Consider the following 21,561-nt stretch of genomic DNA (forward strand, 5'->3'; position numbering starts at 1 on the left):
AGGTCAGTTCACCTCTCAAAACATAACTTATTAGAGATTAAAATATATTAAGTTTAGTTGAAATCATGAATCTACTCAAGTATCCACTTATTGTTAGTCTAATACTTTCCTTCTTGTATGACCAACACCTGCGTACTCTATAGAATATTGCACTTACCAACATCAAATGACTATTAATCTACAAGTAGAGGAATGTACAACCTTCAATCTTACAAATGATTTTGCGAAGTGGTCCAAAACCGAGTTTAAGCTTACAAAAGTACCCTCACAAATTGCTATTAACAAAATCCTAAAGAAATATAAGAAGTACAAAGCTATGAACCAAGACTTGTTTTAAACAAAGTATCCAAGGATAGTTCATTTTTTTGACCTTGAGGAATCACTTGCTCTGTGGATTATGCAACGACAATCTTGAAATGTATTATTGTCAATAGAGCTTATTATGGAGCACAATTGATGCTTTACAGAGTTGCTTGTAATTCTCATAGGCAAAATAGAGTTTTTGAATAATAGATTTGAGAATTTTTTTCTCGTCACAAGCTGAAAGTGATCAAAATGCAGGAAGATGTAGGCTCAACTCATCAAACTAGTATTGATGTAACAATGCCTACTCTATGCTTACACATTGCAAGTTATAATTTATACGACCTGCATAATATGGATGAAATTTGATTACTTTATAATATGTTGACAGACCAAATCATTGCTTAACAATAAATCACTGACTATAAGAAAGAAACTGCATGGATTACCATTGCATTTACAACAAATGTTGATAGAATCCACAAATCACCACCATTTTTTATTAGCTTTGCTTACAAGCCCTATTGCTTCAATCATTATATAAGCAAACAATTAGGTTTTTATTATTGCTCTAATAAGAAAGCATGGATGATGAAGACTTTTTTTTCTTTTAAAAATGGCTCAAAAATTCTCAATAAGGAAATGGAGATGGTACATGCAATAGATTTTGCTTGTCATGGATAATGCACTATTGTACAATACAAACAACCAAAATTCTTCCAATATAGATATGTATGTGCTTCTTCTAAATGCAACTTCCAAGATCTAGCCAATGCATGCAAGAATCATAGTGGCATTCAAGTAACACTATCATTTCCTCTCTACAAAATACACTAGATTGAAACGAGAAAAATAAGATCAATTTATACAAGGTTAAGCAATTGATGGCATTGTAGTAGTTACTTGTGGCTTGGATAGAAATATCTCCAATAATAAAACAAAATTATTTTTGGCATGCTAGATTGTTTGAATAGGCATTCAAAATTACAAAAATTGACAATGAAGAAATAATCAATAAGGAATTGATGGCCATAATTTAGAATCTTCAATTACAAAATCAAATGTCAATACAAAACCTACTACCATATTATAATTGTTTATAGTATGTAAAAATTAACTAAAACATATAATATATTTATAAATGTTGATGTATATTAGAGTAATTAAAAGGTTAATTTAAAGAGAGTTGATGTAAGAAAATTTATTTTGAGATTTATATATTTTAATTATAATATTTAAATTATATAGGATTTAAATATTTAATATAAAATTTAAAGAAAAGATTGGAATTCAAAGATGAAGATTTAAACTTCTAACAAACTTATTTGGAGGGATGAAAGCAAGATATGAATGGATGAAGGTAAGAAGTGAAGGTCTTCATGCCTATTGGTCAAAAGCCATGCCTAATAAGCTCTCAAGAGGTTGTCTGCAACCATAACAAGTATTTCAAAAACTTCAAAAGGGCTATTCAAGAATCAAAAGCAAGAGTTATAAGTTTTAGGATTTTGACTACAATTTGTATATAATTTTTAGACGATTTGAAATTAGAATAATGAACTTATAGCTATTTAAAGTTAAGGTGTCTTTTCAAGACATACTATTGCTCTTATGAAGTTACAAGAAAGTTTACAACAAATTTTGGAAATTGAAAGATATAGTTACAAGGGTGATTTTAAGACCTATGTCTTTTGTGAAAGAATATTAGTACTTTATACAAATTTTAATTTTTTTTGGATAGTCCAATCGTGAGTTATGAGTTGTTGAAGATTAAAAAAAATATATCCTAAAGATATATAAGGTTTTATAATATTTTTATTATATTTTGAATGATTTTTGGTACTTAAGATTTATATATTGATGTAATTGCTCCTATAAGAATAATTATATATATATATATATTTTATATATAAACTTGGTATTTTTTTTTATCTTGAGACTTGATTGAATAATTAGTGACAATGAAAAGCCTAGCACTTTCTTAAGATAAATTCTCTCTACCTCGACATATTGGTGCTTCTACTAAGAGAGGCTTAAGGCAGTAAATTTTTCAACAAGTCAAGATAGGAGATCAAATTCTAGGGCTTGCATTACCAGAAGGAATGGATGCCTACAATTTATTCAAGGAATTTGCTTAATTTATAGAAGATAGGCAATAAATGCATGGAAAGAATAAAAACACCACCAAAGCTTTACAAGTAGTAATGGACAATTGCCTTGATAAGATAGGCAACTTTTGGAAATAAGAAAAATTAGATTATTCTTATAAAAAATTGATAAATACGTAAAAGATAAGCTACTCTTTTATTTAGCAAAGAAGACATCTAAGAATAGTTTTATCAATAATTGGAGATTAGTAAAAGAGACAATGGGGCTTTTAGCTAAGCTACAAAATATTAAGACTTATAATTTAATATTAAGGCCAGAGTCAGTGCTTACATTCCATCTTTAGTGCTACCTCAAAAGATAATCAAGATTATCAAAGAAAATATTCTTCAAGAATTGATCAAAAGCATACATGATTTGAAGGTAGAATTGATTGAGTTAAAGAAATCCTACATAGCAAGCTCACTAAAGACAATTGAAGGCTCAAAGAGATTTTCAGAGAGATGTATGTGATGTGATAATCCAAACTACAAGCTTAGTGAGTGTGATAATTATAAGGCTGGAATCAAAGATAGTATTGTATATTTCAAGAAGGATAGGATAAAATTTATAAGGTCAGATGAGCCTTTGAGGATTAATTTTGAAAAAGGTGGCATGAAAAAATTATAAATAGACAAATACAAAGAATAATGCCATACAAAAGAAAAGAGCTGAGTCTTACTCTATTATAATTCAATAAAAAGTAATTAAGGCTAATTCTTTATCAAATACAAAACCTATGATCAGGAAAGCTGAAGCTATCAAGAAAATAAGTGCATGGAATAATTCAATTGATGTTATTAGCATTAAAATACTTTTATGTGAGAAAAAATATAATGATGATTTGCATAATGCTATGGTTGAAGAAAAAAAAGATAGAACTATTCATAAAAAAGATGTTATTGAGCGTAAAAGTAAGAAGAAGTCTCCAAAGAACAAAGAAGCTTTTAAAGAAGAGAAATTAGAGAAGATGCTTTCTTCTACTGATTTTGGTAGTGCATCATTATCAAAAGAGTGATAGGAGAAGGACAAAGAAAAAGAGAAAGCTAAGACAAGCAAATTTAAAGATAAGAATCCTACTTATAAGCTTCAATCTAATATTGAGACATCTATAGATATGAAAAGTATTTTAGAAGAGAGGATTTTAGGTGCTAAAATTAAATTTATTCTAAAAGAGACTCTTAATATAGCGAAGAAGGATTTTCAAGAGTTGATTATCAATGTAATAAAGAATAAGAGATAGATGATAGCTAAAGCTATTATTGTAGAGACATTGGATATATTGATAATTATAGATGAGGAAGAAGAAATAGGATATGTATTTGTACAGTTTGTAATATTAGAAATAAGAAGTAAGATTGATGTGAGAAATAAGTTTTCATTTTAACATGTTGAAGTTATAAAAAAATATTGGATAGAATTAACATCTTTGGAATCTATAAAAATAAAGAATATTATATAAGAAGCATATTTAAATACCTATTCTAAATATAATAATGATAGAACAAAAAATAATAGCTATTCAATTCTTTATTGGACAAGAACTACTACAAAGACATATGTGAGATTGGAAGACATTAAAGATCTAATTTTGACTTAGTTGATTATAGATCTAAAATCAACATTATATTAAGGTAGATATATAAAAAGAATAAGTGGTGAATTGATATCAATTATGATCAGATAATTAGAATTACAAATAATTAAGAAGGTGATTTATATTGAACTTGTTCAACTATAAAGACTAGGATTAAAAATGTGGAAGTAGAGCAAAATTTCTTTATACAAAACTCTACTACATATCTAGTAAAAATTAGTTAGTCCTATATTATAGCTTCTAGAAAAGACAGTAGAGTCTTAGATGATGGTTTACATTATGCTAAGATTTATAGCTAGGATCAGAAAAAAGCTATGCAATTTATTACTGTGAAACCTATCTATGAAAGGCATAAAGATTAATTAAAAAAGTTTATTTTGGAGCAAAGAAACAACTTTGTGGATTTCTAGATAGCACTATTGTACGCTAGAAATACATGGGTGTAAATGAATCATCTACAAATTTCAATGTAGATAATATGAATTTTGAATTTTAAACTTGACTAGTTATGGATTTGTGAGTATTCAAAGGATCAAAGACTTAGACTCTATAAATAAAAAAATAATAAAAAAATAAGAAAAAAACTTTAAAAGAGTGGATTTAGTTTCAAATGATGAAGACATAGTGTCATGGATATATTCACGTAAGCTAGTAATTACATATACAAATAGGTGGAAGTAAATAAAAGTAGGTAAAAATAAGTTAATTCTATAATATTTAATATGGAAGCTTCTTAAAAGCTTCATAGACACTGCTTTGACTTCATAGGTGTCTTTAATTGACTTTTTGGATTAGAAACGTGGTCAATAAGTTGGCCATGTGCCACATATGTTGTTAGCTGGAAGATCAAGCTAACTATGTGGCCTACACGTAGAAAAACTTGCCTTGTAAGTCAAGGCATGTGTCCTACAATGTCAACACATATTGGAGGTCCTATAGAATGTCGCCACGTAGCTCCTAGTTAGATAGTATATATAGAAACAAGAGTGAAGAAGGCTTTCTTGCTTCTAGTCTAGTTTCAAGGGTCTTTTGTTTTCTTGTCTTTTGGCAATAGTCATTCCAATTTCTCTTTCAATATACATACTTGTTTATTTATATTTTGTTACCTTTCTTTGAGTGAAGGCTCACTTGTCTGAATTATTTTTTTTCGTCGAGTTCTTGTCCTTGAAAAATTGACAAGAGTACACCTACAATATCAGAGCTTTGTCTAATCTTGATTAAGAGTAGATTACTCCTTTTTCTTGATAAGATATAAGCATATTAGAAGTTGCGGATTACTCTCTTTTAAAGTGATATTGTCCTTAGTATTTTCTTTGTTTTCAAGTCCTCTCTTCTATTTGTCTTGAGCGATTTTAGATATCTTCTCTTTTCTAAGTATTATCATGGCAGAACTTGTCGAAATGAAGAGTGCAATCACACAAATACAAGAGCAATTGAAGAAGCTAATGCTTGCGATGCATCAATTCAATTTACCACCACAAAGAATAATAAGATTGGTAGGAAGTGAAGATATAGAAATGGTTGGAGCTGCTTCAACATCTACACCAAACCATGTCCTTTCTCCTATAAGGGAACGTCCTTCAAGTGTTAGAGAATCAAGAATTACCCTATCCGAGAAGTTTGATGGCATCAGATCCAAGTTTTGAGGATTTATCAATCAAGTGTAACTTGTGATTGAACTTCAACCCCAAATCTATCCAACTCCAGGATCGCAAGTAAGATTCATTGGTACGCTTCTTTCAGGTTTAGCACTATCGTGGTTTTCATCTTTTCTTGAATGACGAGATCCAATATTGGATAATCTAGAGGTTTTTCTAGCCGAATTTTGATCCATGTATGGAGAACATGATGTAATTTGTGTTACAACCAATAAGATCTATATTTTACGACATGACAATCGATTAATAGCATTGTACGCTTCATAATTTCGACAACTTGTAACTAATATCAAGTGGGATGATATTGCACTTATTAGCCAATTTCTTTATAAATTACAATATGAGGTAAAAAAATTAATGCTCAACTTACTTGATCCTCAAACATTGAGTCAAACAATTGACTTTGCTGTGAAGTGCGATAATTGCCTTTTTGAATTTCGATCTGAGAAACGTATAAGTGGACCTCAATATTATTATAATTCAATGGCAACACCAACACCTCTTCAATACATACATTCGGAAGTAGAAGATATGTAAATTGATGTAGTACATTTCACACCTCTTACTAAGCAAGAAAAGACTCGTCATTGTCAAGAAAGATTATGTTTATATTGTGGAGAACCAAAGCATACTACTCAACATTGTCCAAAGAAATGACGCAATCACAAAATGAGGAGTATTGTTGTGAAAGAAGACAATATGTCAGAAAACGAGTTTGTCCAGCTACAATAGGGACCGTGTGGCTGGAACCTTGCACAACATCTAGTAAAGGTCTTATTCTCTCCTCAGAGCCATCTTCTTGTTTTACATTAAATGTTATTTTAGGACCTAAATATTACAAAGCCTCTGCCTTGTTAGATTCAGGAGCCTTAGCGTGTTTCTTAGATGAAGAATTTACTAAAAGACATAGCATATCTTTAGTAAAAAAAACTAAACCTGTTCATATAGAAGTCATAGATGGTCGTCCATTATCTTCTGGAGATATTACTCACAAAATCCTTCCTATAGAAGTAATAATCAATAGTCATAATAGCTTTGTAGTATTTAATATCATTAGATCTCCCTCTAATCCAGTCATTTTAGGTTTATGGTGGCTAGAAAAATACAACCCTCAAATAGATTGGATTTCTCAAACTCTTACTTTTTCTAAAAGTATAACTAACAGTGTAGTTAATCAAGTAGAGAGTCATAAGTCCAGTTCAATTGAACCCGTATTTATAGGTGCAAAAGCTTTCTTGCATGCTACTATGAAAGAATCACCATATATTATTTATGCCACACCTGTTTCTATTGGTGAAAAGACTTCAAGTGGCATTCCAAACCAATATCAAGAATTTCAAGACGTATTTGAAAAAAAGAATGCGGATACACTCTCGGAACATCGTCCCTATGATTGTTCAATTGACCTTCAAGAAGGAGCACAACCGCCATTCGGACCAATCTACAGTTTATCACAAAATGAGTTGATTGAACTCAAGGAGTATATTGAAAAAAATCTAGCCAAGAATTTCATACGCCATTTTAAATCTTTGGTAGGAGCTCCAATTCTATTTGTGAAGAAAAAAGATAGATTATTACGGATGTGTGTTGATTATTGAGGATTCAACAAGATTACCATCAAGAACATGTATCCACTACCTTTAATATCTAGACTTTTTGATCAGCTGAATCAAACTAAGATCTATACAAAAATAGATCTTCAGGGAGCATACAATCTAATATGCATCAAAGAAGGAGGTGAATGGAAGACTATGTTTTGAACTAGGTATGGACATTTTGAATACAACGTCATGTCTTTTAGACTTACAAATGCACCAGCAGCTTTTCAACATCTAATGAATGATATTTTTTGAGAATTTTTGGACAATTTTGTAGTCTGTTATCTAGATGATAACTTGATCTATTCTAAGAATCCAAAAGAATATGAACTTCATGTTCGTCGTGTCTTACAAAAATTAAGAGATGCAGGACTCTATGTCAAGATAGAAAAGTGAGTATTTCATACTACTCAAGTCGATTTCTTAGGTTACATCATTTCAAGTGATGAACTTATGATGGATCCTAAAAAAGTTTAAACTATTATAGATTGGAAGATCTCAAAAATGGTAAGAGATATCCAATGTTTTTTGGAATTTGCCAACTACTGTTGGATCTTCATCAAGGACTTCTCTCAAGTTGTAGCTCCACTTACACGTTTGACTTGTAAAGACAAACTCCAGTAGAATCAAGAAGCAGAAGTGGCTTTTGAATCTTTGAAGACAGCGTTTATTTTTGCACCAATCTTGTATTGTGTTGATTTTTCCAAAGCATTCTTTATGGAAACAGATGCATCAAACTTTGCTCTAGCTGCGGTTTTATCACAAATAGGAAAAGATGACAAACTTCATCTAGTAGCCTTTCATTCAAGAAAATTCTGAGCAGCAGAAATCAATTATGAGATCCATGACAAAGAACTTCTTGCAATTGTGGATTCTTTTTAAGAATGGCATCATTATCTAGAAGGCGCTTCCGGTCTAGTCATCGTATGTACGGATCAAAAGAACTTCGAGTATTTTATGTCAACACGTGTATTAAATCGTCGTCGAGCTCGTTGAAGTATGTCTTTATCAAGATTCGAATTCATCATCACTTATCGACGAGAAAAATAACAAGGTTTGTTCGATGCCTTGTCTATATATTCTTATCTTGCACCAAAAGAAGGAGATGCAACTTTTAAGCAACAAAGAATAGTTCTCTTGAAGTCGAAACAATTTCATCTTCGAACAATAAAATCAACATTGACTGTTGATTTAACTTTTCTTAAGCAAGTCCAGTTAAATATGTCTTCAGACCCTCTTGTTCATGATATCAAGAATAATTCTTCTAAATCTCATGATCCCTCTAAATTTGAATTCAAGAATAACCTACTCTATTTCGAAGGATGCCTATATGTTCGAGAAGGAGAAGCACGTTTACGTGTTCTTCAAGCTCGTCACGACTTCCCAGCAGTAGGATATTTTGGATATAATAAGACTTTGGAATTGATATCTAGGGATTTTTGGTGAATTCGAATGTGGAAGGCAGTCAATGATTTTGTACAATCATGTGATGTTTGCTCAAGATCAAAAACTCCTCGTCATCGACCTTTAGGACTTCTTTAGCCATTACCCATTCCAGAACAACCATGGTCTTCTGTTTCTATGGACTTCATCACGGATCTTTCAATCTCAAGTTCTTATGACTCTATATTCATGATAGTAGATCGTTTTACCAAGATGACACATTTTATACCATGCATAAAATCTATCACAGTTGAAGAAATAGTTAAACTCTTTCTTGATAATATCTATCGCTATCATGGATTACCCAAGAATATTATATCAGATAGGAGAACTCAATTTGAATCAAGATTTTGGTGGACTCTTTTCAAGATTCTAAAAGTGGATATAAAACTATCTTTGACATTCCATCCTCAAACAGATGGACAAACGGAGCGTATTAATCAAGTTTTGGAGCAATATTTAAGATGTACCATTAACTACCAGCAAGATGATTGGACAACTCTTTTACCATTAGCAAAATTTGCTTATAAGAACACGGTATATTCTTCTACAAAACAAAAATCTTTCTTTGCTAATTATGGTTATCATCCACGACTTGATACTTTTGACTTTTTAAAAGTTGATAATCTTGTTGCGAAAGATTTGGCGACTCATTTATCAGAGCTACATGCAACGATGAAGGCGTAGTTAAAAGAGGCTCAAGAACAACAAAATGTCAATGCGGATGTCTATCGAAAGAAACAACCACCATTCCTCTTAGGTGATAAGGTATGGCTACTTTGTCGCAATATCAAGACCACTCGTTCTTGTAACAAGTTGGACTATCAAAGGCTGGGACCATTTTCTATTTTTACACAAATCAATCTAGTTGCATATCGTTTACATCTACCGGAGTCAATGAAAATCCATCCAGTATTCCACGTGTCTCTTCTTGAACCATATAAGACAGTGAACATACCAAGAAGACGACAAGCTCGACCTCCTCCTATAGAAGTGGACAATAATGAAGAGTTTGAAGTAGAAGAAGTCTTAGATTCAAGGTGGCGCCAAAATAAATTGGAATCTCTTGTCCATTAGCACTGATATGATATTAGTGAATGCACATGAGAGCCAATAAAGAATCTTGCGAATACAACAAAGGTGGTGGAGGCTTTTCATCGACGACATCCGTCAAAATCAAGATGAAAACCTTTTTTATAAAAGAAACAACTTCTACGCAAGATAACATTCTACTTTCAATCCTTGTTTATAGCTTCTTTGTAGTTGTGGCACTCAAGAGATGGAGAATCAACAACTAGCGGATTCAATTCAAGAGTCTTTATTTACTGGCCTGTCGGATGAGACATTATGATTGTCACAACCTTCAAGACGACACAATCGAGATGAAGAACTTCAAGAACCACATGTTCTTCCTCGAATAGATGGTGAGATGCAACGCATTTGGTATCACGATTTTGGAAGGGACTCCCGATGTTTGGTGATTTTGCTAGAGATAGGAACAACTCCTCATGCTGTTCCAAATATTCTATTCGAAGAAAGTTATGAAGGCCTCAACAATGATCAAATAACTAGGTGGTCTTCCCGCCTTGGTATGGGACACTACTGATGGTTGAGAGGCCCTATCAATCATCTTCGAAGAGAACAAAGATCAGAGTATGTGGCAAATACAATTCGTTGCATCATAGATTTTCTCAACATATGATGACCGCTCCTCATGGAACTCGTCTCTAGAAGGGGGGGTAATATCATTGACATACTCACGTAAGCTAGTAATTACATATATAAATAGGTGGAAGTAAGTAAAAGTAAGTAAAAGTAAGTTAATTCTATAGTATTTAATATGAAAGCTTCCTAGAAGCTTCATAGATGCTGCTTTGACTTCATAGGTGTCTTTAATTGACTTTTTGGATTATAAACGTGGTCAACAACTTGGCCATGTACCACACATGTTATTAGCTTGAAGATCAAGCTAACTATATGGCCTACACATAGAAAAACTTGCCTTGTAAGTCAAGGCATGTATCCTACAAAGTCAACACATATTGGAGGTTCTATAGAATGTCGCCATGTAGCCCCTAGTTAGATAGTATATATAGAGACAAGAGTGAAGCCTTCTTCACTCTTGTCAACTCTTTTCTTGCTTGTAGTCTAGTTTCAAGGGTCTCTAGTTTTCTTGTCTTTGGGCAATAGCCATTCCAGTTTCTCTTTCAATATACATACTTGTTTATTTATATTTTGTTACTTTTCTTTGAGTGAAGGCTCACTTGTCTGAATTACTTTTTTTCATCGAATTCTTGTCCTTGATACATAGTTGGAATAATAGAAGAAATAGATTTAGAGGAAGACTTGATAAAAGTTCTAAAAAATTTAGTTATAAGCATGAATGGAGATGCTATAGTAGAAATACACTCAAGAGGGACTTATGAAGAGTTAAAAAAGATAGTAGAAAATGATAGATTTGGTACAAATTATGGATTGAAATATGAGGCTAGAGTTCAAACTAAATATAAAACTGTGGCAACAAAAGATAAAACTATCACTATCCAATTACTAATTGATACTATGAAACATATCAAGGATGCAGTTAAGGAGCCAAGTTTAATATAGAAGTGTAGAATTAGACATCACTTTATTCAAGAATCATTATCTAAGCTGAAGATTAGAGGAGGGTGATTTTTTGACATCAATGGAGGAAAATATGTTTGAAGAAATACTTACTAAACATGATAAGGTATTTCCCTTAAATCCTAACGTGATTAGATGTGTAGATTCTAATATTGTAGTACCTATGATAATTTTTACAATACTACATGTTCCATGGGATTTAAAGCCTATACTTGTACCTAGGGCTTTGCTTCTATCAATTGTTAGAATTATTATAAGAAAAGGTGAAGATGGATATTTTAGAACCTTTAATTGCTTTGTATTCTAATAAATAGTTCATAGTATCTAAGAAATTAGGAACATGAAGATTCATTTAGGATATGCAACTAGCAAACAAAGTGACTATTCAAAACATGGAGTCAAGTTCTATAGTAGATGAAGTCGTTGAGCAATTTGTAACTCATGCCATTTATTCTATTAGAAACTTATATTTTGGATATGACCAATTTAAATTGGCTAAAGAAAGTAGGGAATTAACCGTAATGAGGACTCTTTTGGATTTGATTAAGATGTGTACCTTATCTCAAGGTAAAACCAACTCAATGGTTCATATGCAAAGTTTTATGAATCAAATATTGAAAGAATTTGTGCTTAAAAAACCATTCTATTTTTAAAAGATATATCTATAAAATAAATAAATAAGAAAGAAGACAAAGATGAAATCATAGAAGTTGAAGGTTGCAAAAACTTTATCAAGTAGAATATTAAAGATGAGATTAAAATATTAAAAAGATTGGAATTAGTTACCTTCATATTATTTTTGGAAAAATTAAGCTTTGGAATTGATGAGATTTTAGTGGTGGGATACATATGTTGTAGATATGGAAAAAAATCAAACCTTAATAAAATTGATGCTATATCTAAAATAAAGACTTGTAAAAATATTACAAAAACTAAAAGGTTTTTAAAGGCATGTGTATTCTATCACATTTGGGTGCCTCATTTTTTCCATATCTAAGAGCCACTATACAAGTTATTGAGAAAAAATAAGAAATTTGTTTATAAAGAAAGATGAAGGCAGCTATGGAAAATCTAAAAAAGATGTTGAATTTACTACTTATGCTTAGAGAAGTAGATTATTTATGTCAAAGACCAGTGGTTGTAATAGTGGATACAAATTTTGTAGCAAATAGATGATCTTTTTTATCAAATTTTTATTATATTTTGAGTGATCTTTGATACTTAGGACTTATATATTAATATAATTGCTCTTAAAGAAATAATTTTATATATAAATTTGGTGTTTTTTTTTTTTTATCTTCAAATTTGGTTGAATAATTAGTGACATTCAGAATTCTAACTCTTCCTTAAGACAAATTCTCTCTACGTCAATACTACTCAATTCAATAAAAAAAAATATTATACATATCAAGTTAGATGATCATGAAATTATTGAGCTTATTTGTCATCAACAAGCAAAAGGAAGCAAAGGTGTTGACAACAGCTTTGAGGAAGATCATGCGCCACTATTGTTCATATACATGGAGAAGCTGCAAAGCCTTATTAGAGATGTGGGTGAATACACTGCCTATAAGATCTTTTGTAACAGTCAATAGAAGTTGCGTAAAAAGGCCTTCTAGAAAAATACACTAGATTCTTAGCTAAGCTAGATTTTCTACTATTTATAGCTTTTACAAAGTTATAGTTTTTTATTTTTTTATTTTTTATTGTTTTTTTCGTCTTTATTCATAACTGATAATTTATAAAAATTATAACTTAATCATAGTGCAACTAGGTTGGTTCCTCAATTTTTTTAAACTTATCAAATATTATAACATATTGAGAGATAAATTATAAGATGTAATATCATATATTATTTAAAATAAGGATTAAAAAAATGACATATGAAAAATACTTAAAATTTAAAGCTAAGATATATTTATTATAAAAAAAATTAATAGTTCAAATTATTTTTTATATTTTAAAATATATATTCAAATAATATTAAATTTTATTAATCTAAATTATAATAAAATTTATTATTTAGAAATTTCAATATTATTTATTATTCATATAATAAAGTATTTAAAAAAGACAAAGCTATTTGAAGGCTTTGTAGTTATAAAAAAATGGTTTGGTATAAGATTGATTAATTTTTGTATAAGTATTATGCATTTCCATGTTCATAGTATAAATTCATATTATCAATATTAAGAAAATAAAAAATAAAATAAAACTCTTAAATACAAATGTGAACTAAATGTATAAGAATTAAAAAATAAAAAAATAAAAAATGATTAGTTTTAAATAAAGTTTATATCTATATTATGATAAATAAAAAAATTATATAAAAATTATAAGTTATACTATATATATATATATATATATATATATATATATAATCATCAAAAAATATTTCTTTATCAATCCAATTGTATCATTTTATCTTTAAAACAATTTCAATGCAAAATTTTAAACTTTTACAGATCTTTCTTTCTTTTTAAAATATTTTTAATATCAATTATCAAGTTTTTGTGCATTAATATTACTTATTATTATAAACTATGTACAAAGTTATTTTCTGATTAAAGAACTTGCAATCACAGTTCTAATCAATAAGATAAATATTTGCATAGTACATTTTCATCTATTTATTGTAGTGCAAAGAATATACTATAGATTATAGAATATGATGTATAAAAATAAAAATACCTAAATAATTTATATTTTATTAATATGTAATAGAATCCTAATTGTAAATTAAATATTTAATTATAATTTATATATTTGCACTCATTAAAGATTCTATTAGATGGTAAATCAAATATCTATCGATTATTATAATATTTTTATAGAATTTTTATATAAAAATCTATATAATATAGTCCAAAAGTAACATGTATCTTACTATGTCATTCCTATTACTTGCATTGATTAGAAAATCTCTCTCTCTTTCTCTTTTTTATTTTTATTTTTATTTATATTTAATTTAGTTCTATTTATTATTGCAATCAAAACTTTATGAAATTAATTAATATTTTATGTATCTATGTATTTATGCACCAAATAATAAATAAATATGTAAACAAATATATATATATATATATAAAAGTTAGCTTAGAAATTATTTTGAAAAGAAAAAATCTTATATAAGTTAAATTTTTATTAAATAGAAAAATATTTTTATAATTTCAAAAATCAATATAAATTTTAATTATTTAAAATTAAATCAAAGGTATTAGATTTGGTATATTTATTAAATTTTAAATTGATAGAAAATAATTATTTTAATCTCTATTTATTTATAAAATACTATGATATATAAAAATAGATTTTTTGAATATATAAAATAATATAAATAAATTTAATTTTAAATATAATTATAAGAAGCATATTTTAACAACTTAAACAAAAAAAATCAAAATTATAAATTACTTATGGCTAAAATCATGTGTCGACAATATATTAATATTATACATGTATCATAAGTTATATATAGTTCTAACTTTAAGATTTTAAATAAAAAATAAAAATATAAAATTTTAAAATACTATATTAATAGCTTATTTACGAAATGGAAAAATTAATTTAATTTCGCAAAGATAATATACAAATTTCAAATTATATTGACTAAAATATTTAATAAAATTCTAAATAAATAATAAAAAAGAGATCAATAAAATTGATTTAATAAATATATAAAATTTAATTAAAATAAAATTTCAATAATTCAAGAAATAAATCTTTTAAAGCTTGATAAAGATATTATTGATATAAAATACTAAATAAGATTGTAAATAGAATTAAAATAATTAATTTTTATTAAAATAAAATTATAAGTATAATAACAATAAATATACACAATGAACTTGATACTTCAATAAATGATTTGAGATTTCAACAATAAATCTAATAGATAAATTAAAATATTTAAAAATAATTTTATTTATTTATTTTATTATTAATATCTATATATTAAGAATTAAGAAGGAGATAAGTGGTGGCTTTCATTCATTACATGGATAAATCTTTATTTTCAACAAAAAAGATCACCTTCTCTAGAGTTCACAAATCATTTTATAGGACGTTCTATAAGTTTAACAATTTATAGATTGTGAATAATTTATAGGACAAACTGTGATTCCACTATACACACTAATTACTATTGTTTTTTATTTTTATTTATTTTTTTATATAGACTCTACATAGTGCTAGAGGTAACTTTATCCATGGTTTCAAAATCCAACCACATTGTAGAGTGAGTGTCTTTGCTCTGTTTGATTCATTAAAACTATTAACTACATAGTTTTATCAATCAACATCTTCTTTCTATTTTTGATATTTATTCATTTATTCATTTATTCATTTATGCTAATCTAAACTTTTGTGGTGTTTTATCAAAGCTATGACAAAATGTGGTCCCACCATGATATGAACTTAGAGAGTATGATTTCAATAATCATCTTTAGAATGCTAAGCTTGCCATTTTTTGTATTAAAAAAGGTAGCTTTGAAATTTTAGTCCTTTTAGAATATCAATAAAGTGTACAATTTCATATAAAGCATGCATGGTGGAATCTATCTTAATTCAACCTCATCAAACTTTCTAACTATGAAGGAATATCTTTGTAGGTGCATCAATGGCTGATTCACTTATTATTACAATCATTTATTTATTTTCATTTATTACGTTGAGTGCAAATTCTATGAAGCCTAGCATATTTAATGTTTTTTAATATGATCAATATTAAGATTAATAATATAATCTATATTGTGACCAATAAATGTATTCTAATTTTTTTCTTCAAATTTTAATTACATGATTTGATATTATTGTACTCCAAGTATGGAATTATTTGCAAACAATCAACAAATGCCACTATTTTGTGAATTTTGTATACATTCCTTCTTTGTCAAATAAATAGGTGTTAAATCAGACTTTGAATTTAAAGCCAATAAACTATCTCTTCACTTTATAGTTAATTTAATAAAAATCTTCTTGGACTTTTTGAAAGATTCAAGCTTGTGAATTAAAGTTCTCTCACACCTGGATTCTAGTGGTTTTCTGATGCATTGCAATTTGGACATTCAAGAGTGTTTATTGAGGTGTATGTTTTATAAACAGGGCCAATTCAAGTAAATCAAAAGTTTAATTGCGGTTATTTTCATGGAAGATATCAAATTGAAGATTGTGAATAATTGACTATAGTAAGAAATTTGAAAGAATGATCTTTTTTGTTGATCCTTCAATGTTTGCTCTAAGAGGTATTGAAAATTATTCAAACATAATATTCAAACACCTTTATTTGGTTACTAGATGATGATTATTTATTTATTTATTTATTTTTATAATATTGGTAATTACTTTATAAGTGTAAAAACAACTTTAATAAGTTTGCGACAAGAATTTTTTACAGAAAAGTTGAAAAGCTCACAAGCTGGAGCTTTATAGTCATTTCTTTATTTGGATCAATAATCAATTGATTTTGTAATTTTTTTCAATTCCAAATAAAAATGGGAACCTTGCAACTACTATCCATGCCCTTAAATTTATCCATGTAAATGAAAATGTGGTGAAATATTCACGTAAATTATCCTAATTAGACAAATTTAATTCTTTTTAGGCAATTGTGATGAGATTAAAAGCTTTTGGTATTATCACCTGGATCATCCTAGACATTCAATCAACCTACATGAGATTGTCAAATTACCTTTTGTAATGGCACAATTTTGATTAGACAAGGTATTTATAAATAAATAAATAAATAACAATCTAAAAGCCAAATTATATTAATTGATGCAACTATCAATTTAGATTGTTAAAAATACCCTTAGTTTAATACAATTATTTTTTAAAAAAATTGATCAATACAAATAGTATTTATATTATTTATAGTATTTTATATTTTTTAAATTTTATCAAATTTTTTAAATTTTTTATATTTATAATTTTATAAAAGATAAATTTTATATATCATTTTATCATTTTATAGTTTTATAATTAATTTTTTATATTTTTTATAATTTTTTATAGTTTTAATATTATATTTTTTATATTAAATTTAATTATAAATGAAATTCTTAAGCAAAAAAATTTACTGGAATTTTAAAAATATTATCAACTACAATAAGAACTATTGTAAAAAAAATTAAATATAATAATTTTATTTCTTGGTTTTATGTGAAATTTTATATTGAACTCTATATATATATATATATATATATAGATATATAACTATTTTTATGTATTTTTACGTCCTTAGTTGCAAATATTGATCAATTTGTGCTTGAAGAAAATATTCCATATAGTTTTAAAATAAATAGAGAGTTGCACCATTTAGTAGGAACATTGTTACCAAAAGAAGATATCAATCCAACTTATGTACAATTCTATATCTACAACACATCATTTGCATAAGATAGAAGAATGAGACATTATAAAGGTTTATGAAATAAAACTATGTGAAAAATTGGAGAAGTTTTGAAGGAGAATAATTTATTTATTGGATTAGATAAATAAGAATATGAAATACTGTCTCAAGCAAGGAATAAAGGAGTGCTGGAGGTAGATCTTGTTGTTTCTTTATACTTCATGAATAAAAGCAACAAATACCAATATAATCTTTTTACTATTTTTGAAGAAATTATGATTATATTCCCTAGAGATAGATTGGAATGTAATATATTTTGTAATATTATTATTTTTTTATGTAATAATAAACTATTAAAAAAGATTCATGAGGCTCATGCTACTTATTTGTCTCTTTATTATATTCTTTTTATTCTATACAAAATCCTTAGATGATATTCTAGCCTAAGAATACAAAATATAATGTTGGATATTGCTGAAGAAAGAGAAGATGCTAGAAAAGAAGAATGGAGAAGCAACATCCTCATACAAATAGATTATTTTATTTATTGACTTTTTTAAGGCCTACCAAATATTTTATAATTTTGCATAGAAAAATATTATTACAAGAATTTATGGTTGATGGATAAGCAACAACTAAGCAATCATGGTTGTAATATCTATGTTACAATCAAGAAAATCTATGTGCTAATTTATACCTAAGATTAATAGTTGTTACTATAATTCATCAAAGTATTGGGCCTAAAGAAAGAAGATATAAATTAAATAATTTAAGATGTGAGATCTTACTTCCATCATCACATATTAGAAGTATAAGATATATAATGGAAATACTTTAAGATTCTATAGCAATTACAAGGTTTTATTAGTATCCTGATGTTTTTATAACAATAATAATAAATCTAAGATGGTCCAAAATCTAAATTGAATTACTTCAAGCATAACAAGCAAGTGACCAATTAGATTTGATTGCTTGTATATTTGAGCTAAAGAGACATGCAATTATAGAAGATATAAAGAACAGGATTATCTTTGATCATATTGTTGCACATGTTTATACAATTGAGTTCAAAAGAAAGGTCTACCTCATATGCACAACTTGATTCTTTTGGATAGAGAAAACAAGATTAGATGTGCTAGAGATGTGGATTATATAGTTTCTAAAAAAATTAAATAAAGATAATGACCAAGAGTTATTTGAAGTTATTCTAGAATACGTAGTACATGATCTATGTAGAATGCAAAACCCTCAAGCACATTGCATGGAAGTTGATTGTTATACAAAGAGGTATTTAAAGATAATTGTAGAAGAAACAACAATGGATGTTAATGGATATCCTCAATATCAACAAAAATATGATAGAAAAACATTTAAAGTTTGAGAAATGGTTGTTGAAAATAACAATGTTGTTCCATTTTTTCTGAAACTAACTTGGAAGTATAATTGTCATATAAACATTGAGGTATGTACATCTATTTGTGCTGTCAAGTATATCATCAAGTACATCTATAAGGGCTATGATTGTATTACAATGTAATTTGAAAATCAATAAGAGGAGATCATGTAATATTTGAATGCAAGATACATTAGAGCTTTGGAGATTGCTTGAATACTTTTTGATATGCAAATCTATAAAGAAATGCCAAATGTTATTTGTTTGGCCATTCATCTTCCAAAAATGCATCAAGTGGTATATGATCCAAATTATGATGCAATTTCAATTTTAAAATGCACTAAAAGACAAAAAATAATATTAATTTTATTTTTTGAGATGTATGCAGCAATAGCAATGGCAAGATAATATATATACCAATAGTTTCCATAACATTTTGTTTGGCATAAGACAAGGAATAATGTGACTTCTATAATAGAAAAATGTAGATGTATGTTTTTTTTTAAAATAAACTTGTAGAAACTAGTCTTTGGTGGAAAGTTTTACCAAATATTTTCAATGATTGTAAAAGGAACTTGAGAAGAAATTGTAGCAACATCTTTTTGACATTTAGCACTTTGGCCTCAAATAAAAATCCATATATTAAAAGAATACATGACATTGAATTCAAGAGCATTTTAAGTAGATATTGAATTTGCTAATTAGCTTCTTCAGTTATAAAATGTACATACATGTTATATATATTAATGGTAGTATATTTGAATTCTTTATGGTTATATTTGCTACTTGCCAGATTAGAAACAATACAAAATTATTATCTAATAATGTAATTACGCTTCTTGATTACATAATTATTGATCAACAATTAATGGTCTTAGTTAATGTTGTTTATCCAAAGTTGGCAAAAGACAGTATAGCTAATGATGCCTTTTTAAGAGATAGAATCACTTTATCTATACAAAATGATGGTGTGGAGGATAATTAATAAAAATATTATGGCCATATTTTTTAGACAAGAATAAGAATATCTTAGCACCAATGAAATTGTTGAAGATGGTATCAACAAAAATAATATTTGTTTAGTCAAATTCATCAAGTCACTTAATCCATCTAAAATGGCCAAATCAAGGCTTTGTTGTAAGATTGGAACTCCAATGATGCTATTAAAAAATGTTGCTCCTTACCAAGGACTTTACAATAGAATCCAATTAGTAATTATTCAACTAATGGATCAAGTTCTTAAAGCAAGAATTTTTAGAGGACAATTTGCTGAAAACTTAGTGTTCATTCTGCAGATTACATTAACTTCCTCAACAAATGAACTTCCGTTCATTCTAAAGAGAAAGCAATTTTTAATCCGTCTTACATTTGCAATGACAATAAACAAATCCCAAGGACAATTGATGAAACATGTTGGTTTGGATCTACAACAACCTATTTTTTTCCATGGTCAACTTTATGTAGTATTCTTTTGATGCATTTTTTCCTCTTCTATCAAGATTCTTCTTAGAAATAACAATTTAAATTCCACACTAAGTATTATTTTTCTGAAAGTTTTAATTAGATAGATATTATTTTTAAAAATTATATATTTTTTATATTAATTAATTTATCTATAGTTCAAAATTTTAACTTTAAAATATCCTTAAAAGTCTTAATACACTTTTATGATTTTTTAATGTAATTTATATATATTATTTATAATTTCACAAGTAGTTCCTTGAACAAAATTACTTTTTTTGTATATTGTCTATGACAATGGCATAAGTTTAGCTATCCTACTTTGTAGCTGAAAGCTCTATTGTGAATTTTATTTCTTTCTATTCGAAAAAAAAATTAAAAATATTCTTTGGCTCACAAACATATTTTTCAAAAAATGATTCATTAAAATCACACTTTTTGAGACAACAATATAGGTTCATCTAAATATGTTCTATTGTATAAAGTATTAGTAATGATAAATTTTAATGTAAATAACCATAAATTCAGAAATTGGAAATGGGTATAAAAGTTAATACAATTTAAAATGGATTACTGTTTATTTTATACCATTTTTTCTGCAAGTATTTAAGAAATCAATTAAAAAATCTATGTATTAAATTAAATTTATTAAAGGCAGGTGCTGTAACTATCACAACTTTTCTTCATGAAAAAAGTGATAATAATAAATAAATAAAGGTTTTGGAACAAAATCTGTGTTCTATTGAAATATGAAATTCTATTTAAGCACTGTGTTGGCCACTCTTTTTAATACCACTGCATGTAAGCAAATCCTTGTTAGATGTAAACCAATTCAAAAGGTCATCAATCCAATCCATCAATTTTAGAAATTTATTAGTTTGTGGATGCAGTCTTTATACAAATTTCTTAAATGGTTTAACAGGCAGATAGCATCCATGTTGTTGCTTTGTTTCGGAACAAATTATTATCTGGTTTAATAAACAGTGTGTATT

Source organism: Physcomitrium patens, chromosome 12 (assembly GCF_059467195.1).
Source record: "Physcomitrium patens ecotype Gransden chromosome 12, ASM5946719v1, whole genome shotgun sequence".
NCBI lineage: Eukaryota > Viridiplantae > Streptophyta > Bryopsida > Funariales > Funariaceae > Physcomitrium > Physcomitrium patens.